The sequence below is a fragment of the Mustela nivalis genome, assembly GCF_964662115.1.
Source record: "Mustela nivalis genome assembly, chromosome: 2".
In the NCBI taxonomy this organism is placed as follows: Eukaryota; Metazoa; Chordata; class Mammalia; order Carnivora; family Mustelidae; genus Mustela; species Mustela nivalis.
Window position 1 is genome coordinate 23253527 of NC_139021.1, and position 13356 is coordinate 23266882.

Genomic DNA, 13356 nt, shown 5'->3' on the forward strand with positions numbered 1-13356 from the left:
GAGGGAACATAAGCAGGGGGAGTGGGAGAGGGAGAAACAGGCCTCCTGCTGTGAGCAGAGAGCCCAATGCGGGGCTCAATCCCAGGACTCTGGGATCATGCCCTGAGCCGAAGGCAGATGCCTAATGACTGAGCCACCCAGGTGCCCATATTTTCTAAAGATGGGTTTAGGATGTATCTCTTTATTTCATTTATACAGTCATTCCTTAACGAATTAAATCCAAGAATACACATTGTGCCGGGCATTGATGATAAAGGAGAAAACAGGACAGAACTACTCTGCGCCCACATGGAACTTACAGTTTAGTAGGAAAGTCATTAACATATCATTATGAGTTCAAGTGTCACAACAGATGAAGTAGAGACCACTGAAGAGAATGACCACAAAATCCAATCCTGTAGATGAGGAAATGCCTCCCTAAAGTAGGAGCATCTAACCTGAGACTTGGTTGTATAAGTGGGAATTAGTTTAGTAAAATCCTGGAAATACAGCTCGTTCAGAGGTTACTTAGTGCTTAGTAGATGCTTTTTTGTTGCTGCGCCTCTAAGAATCAAAGTAAAGAGCTTTATTTACTATTTTTAAATATTTCTCCTTCTGTAGACTCAGCATCCTAGTTTAAAAATCTTCCCATCCCAAGATTTTAAAGTTTTTAAACAGATTTTAATTTTCCCGTTCCAAGACTTTGAACAGTTCCTCCCATTCTTTTTAGAAGTCGTGTGTCAGTATGAGTGTGTGTGTTTTGTCAGTCCCCAGTAATGAAGCAGTTCATGTCCAACAATAGGCTAATAATGTTGGATGTTAATTTGAAGGGCATCCTAATGTTCACAGTGAATCTGAATGTTCGGAAAACACTTCCTTGAGATTTACACTGTTTAATTTATAAGGTCAGCCCTAGGAAAGACACAGTCCTGCAATCAAATATGTGTTCACACTCGTCGTGAGTGTTTCTGGCTCCTCTGATGTTAGCTGCATGCTAATTTATTTCTGGGCTAGCAGACATTAGCTTCCTCCTGAGCTTTGCTAGTATGTGTATACATTTGTTAGGTGGTAGAAAAATTAGGTGATCCATTCTATTTTTGAAAGACAAGGCTTTCCTTAATCGTGAGGAAATTAGGCACACCACGACATACCACACACATGTGCGCGTACACACACACACATACACATTGATACATCTGGATACCAGATCACTTGCATGAGTGGCTTTTTTTGAGGAAGCTGAGGCTGTTGCTTGAAAATGTGTCTGGAAAAAGAGTTTCTATACGATTTGGTTAAACAAAAAATCTCCCAGGATCTAAAAGTATGAATAAAAATATTACTGAAAAATTTGAGATTTTAGTTCATAGTAATGAAAATAAGCTCTCAAGAGAAGAGACTAGTCTCGTCTTCTTCACCGCCATATCTATAGAAGTGCCAGGATGGCTATTAAGTGCTCAGTGACTATATCTTTAAGTAAATGAAGTGCCTGTGATTTTTTGACTTTGCAGTCGTTAAGGATAAGCCAAGCTCTCCATGGGAAGTTACAGTTTAACCTCAGACTATTAGATGGTCTTGAAACCCTTCGGAAGATTTAGGGCTCCACACCAAACGACAATTGTCTGTGCATTCTTTTAGAATTTTTTTTAGATGAGAAAACTGAGCAGAACTTGTTCCTAGGGCACTAAAATCCTCCTGCACTTAAAAAAAAAAAGATTTTATTTATGGGGTGACGGGGTGGCTCAGTCATTAAGTGTCTGCCTTGTACTCAGGTTGTGGTCCTGCTCGGCAAGAAGCTTGCTTCTCCCCCCACCCCCTGCTTGTGTTCCCTCTCTTGCTGTGTCTCTCTCTGTCAAAAAACAATGTAAAAAATAAATAAAGATTTTATTTATATATTATAGAGAGAAAATGAACATGAGTGGGGGGAGAGGGGCAGAGGGCCAGAGAGAAGCAGACTCCCTGCTGAGCAGGGAGCCGGAGACCTGGCTCAATCCCAGGACCCCAGAATCATGACCTGAGCTGAAGGCAGAGGCTTAACCAGCTGAGCCACCCAAGAGCCCCACTCATGAACTTATTTTTAAAACCTGCTGTAATTCATGTGGTCCTGGATTAAGGTACTGAATAGTTTTTTTTCTGATCGGTTTATGAGTTCTTGTAGAAATATTTTTAATATGGAGACTTACACTTTCTGAAACTCTACTGAAAGTTGAACAGCAGTGGAGGTTCTAGGTATGTGAAAGGAGATAGTCCTATGGATGCTGAAAATTTGTTCTGCTATCAAAACATTTTCCCCACATGCTACATTTTTAAGACCGTATAAAAGGACAAATTTATCATATCACAAGAATATTTTTCTGGTTAAATTTATATTTATTTGTATTATACATGTTGGGAAACTTTCTCCATAATTCTATTATAACTAGGGAATATTCCAAGCTTTTGAGTGCTTTATGTATAAGACTTATGGTATAGTAAAAAGGTAGCAGAAGCTAAGATCAATGAACTATGTGAAATCAGGTAGCGATAAAAATACTACAGCTGAGAAGCAGGAGAGTTGATTGAGATTTATCAGTGAAAACCTTGGTGTAGAGTCCACTCAGTGGGAATTTTTTTTTTTTTTAAGATTTTATTTATTTGTCATAGAGAGAGGAGCGAGAGTGAGCTCAGGCAGACAGAGAAGCAGGCAGAGGCAGAGGGAGAAGCAGGCTCCCTGCCGAGCAAGGATCCCGATGTGGGACTCGATCCCAGGACGCTGGGATCATGACCTGAGCTGAAGGCAGCTGCTTAACCAACTGAGCCACTCAGGCGCCCCCACTCAGTGGGAATTTTCAAGAAGAATCAGGTTTAATTTTTGTTGAACTGCAAACATTATTCAGTCAGTAACTAGAACTTGGTCAGTTCTCTTAATATTTCATATTTACTTAGGTTACCGCTAGCTCACATTTGACTATGTTCTATTCCTGAATTTGTTTCCCACACTCTTTTCTTTTTATTATTTATTATTTAATTAAACAGTGTACCCCTTCTCTTAATTGATTACCTACCATTCTCCTCATTAAAATTTTCTGTGTTATAACTTAGTTTCTGGAGTAAGTAGGAGTACTATCTCCTCACAAAACAACTAGAATAGATAAAACATATTTTGCAAGGCCTTGCTGGACTTCCATGAATTAGAGAAATTTCTGAAGCTTTTCTTGTCTTCCATTCACCAAGAGTGGACTAAACCCAGACTGGGGAGAAGTGAATATTAAGCAGGGAGTGTGAGGTTGCACTGAGGCAAATACCAGTATTTATGTAAGTCAGTCAGGAGACTGTGCTGGAGTTCCTAAGAGCGAGAGGCTGCTGAATCTGTTTCATGTTAAGCTGGACCTTCAAGGTGGCAAAAGTGGTGCCAAGTTTAGAGCCTCCTTCTGACTTCTTTCAGAAATAAACACATAGTTGTCTATATGAAATACTCTTAATTTTCACCTCCGTGGTATCTGTGGCAGAAGATAAATCTTAGATGAGCTCATTGTTATAGAATTTAACTCTACAGGAAGGGATTTATACCATTCTTTGGGAAATCAGTAGGAAATGCAAATAATGCATTTAGATACCCAGGAAGATGATAAGTTACAAGAGTATATTTTTAGTTGTAAGAAAGCTATAAAATATAATACTTTTCAGTTATAAAAAATAAGTGTTTAAAGAAATGAAAATCAGATTTACAAATTGACCAAACTCCATAAGACTATGGAGGACTAGATATGTTCAAAAAAATTTTTTTGAACTAAAAGACTAGAAACGTTCAAAGGACGTTTGAAAGGACTAGAAACGTTATAGAGGACTAGAAATGTTCAAAAAAAGAAAGAAATAGTATTTTTTGAATTGAAAATATAATTGTTGAAACTTAAAATGTGGGTAGGTTCAATAACAGATTGGCAAGTGATAGAAGGTAAATGAATTAATCACAAGTTAAAGCTGAAGACATTAGCCAAAATATTTAAAAGAGGGGAAGGGGGTGGAAAGTATCAAAAATAGACAGTAGGTTATAGAAACATAACAAGCTGTTTTAACCCGCATCTAATTAGAGTCCCAGGAGAAAAGAATATAAAGAATGGAAGATAGGGAAAAATTATTTGAGGAGATAAAGGCAGATTTCTAGAACTGAAAGATGAAAGACATAAGCACACAGATACAGAAAGGCATAGCTTATACTAAACAGGGATATATGCAAATAAATTCAATCATAGACATGTAGTAGTAAAAATTAAAATGCCAGAGAGGTTCTTTTAGAGCCCCTAGAGAGAAACAACGTATCAACTACTTAGAAATGACAATTAAGTTGACAGCAGACTTTATCAGCAACAATGGAAACCAGTAGAGGAAGGAATTCTGTGTAAGGTTTTGAAGGAAAAACAAAACACAAAATAATCAACTTAGAATTGCATACCTGTGAAAACAATTTTCCAAGAAAAAGCAAAGATATTTTCAGATAAGCAAAGACCAGGGAACTCTGGGTAAATCTAAACAACTATAGTCTGCCTTATATATGCAGTTAAAAGGAGATAGACTAAGGTGTTGGGTAAAACAATCATGTAAGTTTGTAGTGGAAATGATCAGAAGTAAGGTGCTTTAAAGCCCTTGAATTGTCTGGAGTTAGTGAGTTACAGCTTTGTTCTGCATACTTGGAAACCCTTAAGGATAACCAGTGGAAGGATAGGAAATGGGTATGTAACTTCTGAAGCTATAGGAAGAGTGGAACAACAAAATAAAATTCTATTTTCTTAAGAAATGGCATGAGAGGATACATAGGAAAAATGTTTAAATGGATAAATAGAATTGTAAAAGTAATATGGTTTAAAAAAACAAAAGACCAGCTATCAAAAATTTTAATGAATCTGGGTGGTTTAAAATTTCTACTTAAGTAAGGTATTGTCAGGTTTAATAAAAAAGAAAATTCGACTCTAAGCTGTTTACATAAGATGCACACTTAAAATATAAGTCTATGGAGAGTTTGTAACAAAAGAATAGACAGGGTTGCCTCAGTGGCTCAGTTGGTTGAACATTTGCCTTCAGCTCAGGTCATGATCCCAGGGTCCTGTTGGAGCCCCGCATCTAGCTCCCTGCTCAGTGGGAAGCCTGTTTCTCTCTCTGCCTGCCACTCCCGCTGCTTGTGCTCTTTCTTTCTCTCTCTGTCAAAAAAAAAATAAAATCTTTAAAAAAAATAGATGGGTTCTAGGCAATATAAACCAATATAAACCAATATAAACCAAAGGAATATTGAGATAACATTATTAATCTCATACAATTTAGATTTTAAGACAAAAAGCGTAGGAGGAAAAGGTCAGTACATAATGATAAGAGGTTCAGTTCTTGAGGGAGAGATAACAATTCTAAATATATAAAATATAAACAAATCTATATGTAAAACAAAAATTGACAACTGCAGGGAAAGTAGGACAAACCATAATCACAGTGGTAGATTTTAAGCAAGTTTCTTACTAAAGGTTGAACAGAAAAAAATTTCAAAGTATAAAAGATTAGAACAACAAATTAACAAACTTGATTTAATAAAAATATGTCGATTGTGGGGCTCAGTGGGTTAAGGCTTTGGCTCAGGTCATGATCTTGGTCCTGGGATGGAGCCCCACATCGGGCTCTGTGCTCAGCAGGGAGCCTGCTTCCTCCTTTTTCTCTGCCTACCTGTGATCTCTGTCTGCCAAATAAATAAATAAAATCTTTTAAAAAAAATGTCGATTTTGCATCCATCAATTTAGAGAATTCACATGCTTTTCAAGCAGATATAAAACACTTAGATATAAAACAGATTTCAGAATGAAGTATCATACAGAACATATCCTTTGACTCAGTGTAATTAAGTTGGATCTCAGTAACAAAAGGATAAGGCTAGATGAAGTTACATGAGGCAAATACAAATCAAAGAAAAAAGGAGGCCACTTCATTGCAGAAAACATAGATGTTAAAAAATTATAAATGGTAAAAATGGTCAATACACATGACTGAATAAAGTGAATTGGTGAATTCTGTCAACATGAGATGCTCATATTCCCAATAGAAGCATAATCACACTCCTGAGAAGAAAGTTTCTTTCATGAATACACTTGGAAACCTGTGTAGAAATGTTCACAGTAGTGGTTTTTGCAAGCAGGACAACCAAAACAAAAATGAAAATAAAAGCAGCAGGGGCGCCTGGTGGCTCAGTTGGTTAAGCATCAGACTCTTGATTTCACCTCAGTTCATGATTTCAGGGGTGTGAGACTGAGCCCTGTGTCAGACTTCGTGCTGGGTGTGGAGATGAGGATTCTCGCTCTTCCTCTCCCTCTGCCCTCCCTCCTTCCTCGCACACACACATGCTCTCGCCCTCTCAAAAAACAACAACAACAACAACAAAAAACCCAGAAAAAGTACCAACTAATAGTTTATAGCTACTGGCATTAAATAATTTGTAGATTTTTATATAGTAGACTATTACACAGTAGTGAATTTGAATAAATGACAGTTGAATACTACATGGATGAATCTTATAAGTACAATTTTGGCTGAATAAAAAGAAATTAAAGATGATTTGTAGCTGCATACCATTTTATGTGACTTCTTAAACTAGCAAATATATATATGTATATTTATTTGGTTTTGCTAGTATATATATATATATTCATTATATGTGTATGTTTGTGTATTCACATATATACCATGTATATTCATATCATTTATGTACATATATGGAACTATACCATTAATATAATTTTCTCTATTTCATCTCTGTCTCTCTCTCTTTATATATATACACACATACATGGATCTCTCTGCATTTCTCTGTATATATATATATATATACACACACACACACACAAAGACACAGATGTATATCATCATAGTCCATGATTATATTCCAGTTTTTATTTTTTGTAAACCCAAATATGAATGTGTATATATATATATTTAAACATATACACATATACGTAGACTGTGTTATGACTAACATTGTATGATAACATTTTAAAATAAAAACAGAACATCAATTTTCATCAGTCCAATAAATATTTGAATAAGTGTTCAATCTCCCTTATGAGTAAATAACTACTTAAAAATCATTAATGTTATCATTGTCTATCTGCTTGTTAACAAGAATGTGAAGAAAATGGACATATTTTTGGTAGTATATGTGATAACAAGCATCTGTCCTAATTGGAGATTTATGAATGCATTTAAAATTGTTTAAACAGTGTTCAAATCTTTTAAAAATGAAATATGTAACTCTGGTTGAAGGAAATAACTTTGGATACCATGCCTGGTCAAATTAAGGTAGCTACTGTTCAGTCTCTGCCTTAGCAGAGCACAGAAAGGAGCATGGACTGTGTGCTCTGCTAATTCTAAAGAACAGATTTTATGATAAGTACCTAATTATCAACACTTCTGAAAAAGCCAAGTACATAGTGCATTAGCACAGAGTTTCTCAAAATGCGAGTGCCACGATAGTTAAATTTACATTTGTGTACGTTAGATGACATGTTCTTTTAAACAATACCTAATAAATCAGTGGCCTGTAATTCCTTGAAATGGACCTAATAGTTCAAGTTGAGAATTCCTGTTGTGAGACACATTACCCAGGGTATTACTCCTTCAAGAAAATAACCCACAGTGGCACTACCTTTATTTGTATATATTATTAGCATTTCAGAGTTGATGGTCCTGAGGACTTTGTACAAGAACCATGATCAATTCCTGGGATAAAATAAAGTTTAGCCATGATTTCTATTTCATATTAATTTATAGAAATCATTTCCCAAATGTTACTCGCTTTCTATTTTATGGGGAGGTTGGTCTCCCTTTAACACTTGGTTAGGGATATCTTCTTTTTGAAAGTGAATCAGTGAATCATAAATTGAGATTTTTCAGATATGACATTAGTTGTATTTTCTTCTGTTTTGTTCATTTTCACTTGAAAATGAAATGACCCTACACTCCCCTTAAGAAATCTAGTTACTCTAAAGGAGTAAACACCAATCAGATGATTTCAGCTTTTTTTTTTTTTTTAAAGATTTTATTTATTTGAAAGGCAGAGATCACAAGTAGGCAAGAGAGGCAGGCAGAGAGAGAAGGGAGGAAGCAGGCTCCCGGCTGAGCAGAGAGCTGGATACCAGGACCCTGGGATCATGACCTGAGACTAAGGCGGAGGCTTTAACTCAGCCACCCAGGTGCCCCATGATTTCAGCTTTAAAAATACAAGATGAGTGGATTGCATGGAATCTTTCTCAGAGGTCAGTTTATCTTACATTTTGCGGGCTGCTCCTCTGCACTTAACTAAGGCTGAATATTATTGCAGTTCCAGCTTCTAAAATTGATTGATCTGGTTATTCACCTGTAATCCCTTTTTTGTCTTTGTTCATCAGATACTCTCTTCGCCTGCTCTTAATCCCTCATTCTGCAGTGTTCATAATCTCGAGTGTGGCGTATGAGAGGCCTTGATACCAGCAAAATTACAAAATGACTAACTTTATTAGATACCAGATCTGTAGATCTATATTTAAATTAAACCACTGTCATTTACTATTTTTCTGTGGTAGTTTGTCTTTAGGTGTTCAAGTCTATGATTACCCCAAAAATACCCTTCGAAGTCTAATTGGTTAGTATTTATGATCTACTCATTTACTTCCATGCTCTGTTTAGTCACTGAAGAAGAACCAGATTCCAGCGGTTAAGAAGTACAGCTGTTTGGTAGAGGATGGCTTTTCTTTTCTTTTTCTTTCTTTCTTTTTTTTTTTTTTTTTAAGATTTTTATTTATTTATTTGACAGAGATCACAAGTAGGCAGAGAGGCAGGAAAGAGAGAGGAGGAAGCAGGCTCTCTGCAGAGCAGAGAGAGCCTGATGTGGGGCTCAATCCCAGGATCCTGAGATCATGACCAGAGCAGAAGGCAGAGGCTTTAACCCACTGAACCACCCAGGTACCCCGAGGATGGCTTTTTAAATGCTGGCAGAAATCTCTGGGAGTTTACATTTAGAGGAGAAAAAGCATCACTCAGATCTGACTTCACATATATTGTGGGCTGGTTTATTATGAAAATAGAAATATATGTTTGATCAGAGTAAGTGTAATGATACAGTAGTATCTTTGAGCTGATCTTTTTCTAGGATCTAGAAAACCACAGCCTTTTATGAATTTTGAAAATAATGTGTAATCTCTGCTAATGAAGGAAGCACTACTTCTCAGGCCACTGTCCATTGAAATATGGATGAAACTGAAATAAATGAATTTTTATAGCACGTGAAAATTCTGTTAAGTAGGATAAGAAATAAAACATCTTTTTTCACAGAAATTTTAAGTCACTTGAATTAAGTACAATTTGGTCTTCTGTTAGCTTGTAGTTTTCTCTGAATGCTAGGGAAGATTGATCTTTTCTGTCAAATTTCTCTGATTCATGTCCTTGTTGTCTAAAATATTACAGGAGACATGCTGATTTTGTGTGAATGTATCCTAAATATTGCATGGAACATGCTTACACTAAAATATTTGTTTTTTTTTTTTTTTTTTTTTTAAGATTTTATTTATTTGTCAGAGAGCGCGAGCGAGAGCAAGCACAGGCAGACAGAGTGGAAGGCAGAGTCAGGCGGAGAAGCAGGCTCCCTGCGGAGCAAGGAGCCCGATATGGGACTCGATCCCAGGACGCTGGGATCATGACCTGAGCCGAAGGCAGCTGCTTAACCAACTGAGCCACCCAGGCGTCCCTATTTGTTTTTTTTTACACTGACCCTCAAATCGTCATTCTGTGTTTTAATCTGGCAATCCTGTGCTAGGGAGACATACGAAATGACATCTTTTTTCCCTAGGTAGCACGAGGAGAGTGTTTGCTCTGCGTTTGGCAGGAGCATATAGAATTTAAATTAATGCAGAGCACGTATGTATTTATATTAAGAAGAAGTTTGGTTAAATGTAGCCAGAAGTTCTAGGAGTTTTTAAATAAGAAAGAGTTTTTTTCAGAAAAGCCACTCAAAATATACTGTCTATGAAATATCTGTATATATTTCTCCTAAATATTTCTTTGCTGCTTTCTGATTCTACACATTAAATCCAGCACCCTGAACAGCCACAGAGCTGTGGTGGTTTATCCCTTTGGTTATTAAGTATGTATTTACTGTGGGTTGTTCTGGGTGGGGGTGGGTTCAGGGATGTGTGAACATTGATCTTGATCTTAAGGCAATTACCGGAAACTAGGACATACACAAGATTTTAATAAAAGGCAATGTGGAAGAAGTCCTCAGAAGAAAACAGATTTGGAGTAGCTCAGAGCGTTCTAGGCCTAGTCTTGGGTTGCATCATTTGGGAAGTTTGTATGGTTGAGCATGTAGATCTTGGGAAACGCAAGGAAGATTCTCTTGAACAACTTGGAGGTTTTCCAATTAATGCTGATAAAATGAAAATCATTTTATAGGTCAGAGGCGAGTCCAAACTAATGTATTTTCACAGTGACTAAACTTGTATTCTTCTGTAATGTTTCTTATACTAGGGATTAAAATCACATATTCAGGAATTATTGAGAGAATGACACACCTAAGAGAATATATGCATACCTTTCAGGAACTCCTGCATCAGCTAGTAACCTGTCAGCTCCCAACAGCACCCACGAAAGAGGACCCGTGGACAAGTGCTGAAGACTGTGTCATGTCCTCTGCATTCTATGTGAATTGACTTGTCTAGGCTTCAGATTCTTATCCCATGGAGCAGAGATGGGAATGCGTACTTTGTGTGATTGTTGAGGAACAAGGTATATAAATGGCCTAGCCGTAAAAATAGTGAAAGGTGATTCCCAAACAATGAAATTAAAAAAAAAAAAAAAAAAAAAGATGAATTCTTGTTTGGGGATTATGCTTGACAATGTTATAGTTGTAGTTTTAGCTTCCAAAGCTGTTAGTGTTGACTCTCAGAGGTATGTAATATTGTGTGTGCTTTACGAGGGAAGACGATGTTGCTCATCATAAAAAATTCATTTAAAAATGTTCTGTCAAGTGCTATGAGTTTGTGCCCTACTAATTAATACCCATCTTGAAGTTCTTTCTGACCATGGCTTCATGATTCTTGCTATTTACGGTGTGGTCTGGGGACCAACAGCTTCAGAATCATCTGGGATCTTAAAAGAAATACCAAATATTGGGTACCATCCAGACTTTCAGAATAGGAATCTGGATTTCAGCAAGATTTCCTGGTGATTCCCTATGCATGTTAGAATTGGAGAAACACTGCTCTAGATTTTTTTAGTGTTCGTTATTGTTAGTAAGGAGTTTATGTGGCTCTCAGCTTTTGAAAGTGGAGTAATGTCTTTTTAACATATTTTCTACCATTTATTTAAGACTGATACTACAGGGAGAAAAGAATCTCTTCCGGTCTCTAGAGTCCTATGTAGCAAATTGCCTTTTCTGCTTCACCTACTTGTGTTCAATGGCCTGAAAGATTGAGAAGTTTAGCAGTTTACTGCTTAATTGTCAAGCTTTACTCTCTTTTCATTAACAGTTGTTACACCCAGAAACTTGCGATTCTGAATAACAAAGCTGGTAAGGGCATTACCTGTGTTGCATTAAAGTCAGGAGGGGGTGGGGGATGCCTTGTGAGTGTGTTCCTTACATTGCTTAGAACCACAATGTATCTAATAATGGAGTTCATAGATTCTGGCCCCTGCATGGGTGTCACCTGGGGAATCTTGTTAAAAATTCAGATTCTCAGGTTCTTCTCCAGAGATCCTGATGCAGTCGGGCAACAGGAAGCACCTTGGACTCTGTATAGCTACGAAACTCAGCGTGTTTTGCAGACCATTACTGTAGTCAGTGTCTTCTGCTGCCAGATGATTCGTTTCCCTTCCTCTCGTGTTTTCATTTTCCATATTGTCAGTCGTTTCACACTTTTCTGTATAAAGTTAAAAATTTTGACTGTCAAGAATCAAAAAACAGAACGTTGATCTGGAATGTAGAAGCCCTGTGTTCCTGACTTGATGTAGATTCAAGGGACAAGTCACCATTTCTCCATTTTACTTATCTGTAAAATGGGCTTTCTACTTCAGTGAAAGGTGAGATCAGTTATGTGTGAATGCTTTGAACTCTTCAAAAGAAAAGGTGTGTGAGTTGAGCTTATTATTACAACTTTATTTTAATATCCTTCCTGTTAAAATGTGTTTTTCTTTTCACTGTAAAACCTGGTTCTCACCCAGAACTTAGCGCTGCAGTTTTGGAGGGAGAGTGGTGTTTGTTGTTGTTTTTTGGGGTTTTTTTGCTTTATGTTCATCCCTAGTGATCTCTGATGGCTCTTTAGCACCTGTCTCAAGGACGGTTTTGCCTGGAACAGTCAGATCAGGAGCTCCTCTGTGGGGCAGATCAGAACAGCTCTTTTTGAGACCTATCTGTCCATTGGGACAGGAACTTGGAATCAGAGAATGCCTAGAAGCCCCTGATACCTTGCCTGAGTGTGATACTTTGTGAGGAATTCAGTGCCTGGGCAGGGACCCAAGGCCTTTGTATTTTTAAGAGGACATACCAGTCAAGTTACTGGTAAGGGTTGCATGTGTTGTCTTTATTTGGTGGAGGGATAGGATGACTCAGGGACATTTCTAGATTGCGGAATAAGTCGATACTGAAGGCACGTAATCTGAATTACTGAGATGTATTACTAGATATATCATGATTCTAAACTACCTTAATGAATACACTCAAGGCATCTCCACTTCCCAGGACTTTAATAAAATACAGGTAATGCCTTTTTCTATTTTTTTGTGATTCAGAATCTTAAGATTCTGGGTCTATTAATGACAAGAGTAAAGCTAGACAATTAAGCAAACTACTAAATTTCTCATTCCTTCAGGCTATTGAATGCCACTAGGTGAAGCAGAAAAGTCATAGAATATATTCTACCTGTCATTTGGTCTTAAACCTAAGGGTCTTCCAGGAAATCAACTTGGTTTTAAGAACAGTGTTCGTCACGGTTAAGATACATAGGGGAATGGAAAAGGATGATACCAAAGTGCTGCTAGTTTGTAAGTTTAAACTCCTTTGCACAAAGAGCATAGAATGCAGATTCACACAGGAGAGAGGGGCTTTATTTACTTTTAGGATTTATACTGGTTGACCCTTACTTATTTACTTACCTACTATAGGTGTTATTTACTTAACATTCATAAGAACCTATCAAGAGGCACTGTTGTTTTCATTTTGCCGATGAAGACATTGGGGCAAGTTTAGTAAATTATTTGAAGTCACACATACAGTAGAATACGGAGCCAAGACTTGAAATTCAGGCGTTCCCAGAGTCTACACTATTCAATGCTCCCATTAGAATTGAGATTCTGCTGTTTTAAAATATTTTGTTGCAACATACCCTAGGAAATGTTGGGCAT

The 13356-nt window shown here is 37.1% G+C and overlaps 1 protein-coding gene across 26 annotated transcripts in view; it reads left to right on the top strand.

Annotated features, from left to right (window-relative positions):
* TRPS1 (transcriptional repressor GATA binding 1) overlaps window positions 1-13356 on the top strand; it is a 251565-nt gene that overhangs the window by 64733 nt on the left and 173476 nt on the right. The gene's annotated exons all lie outside the window — the stretch shown is intronic.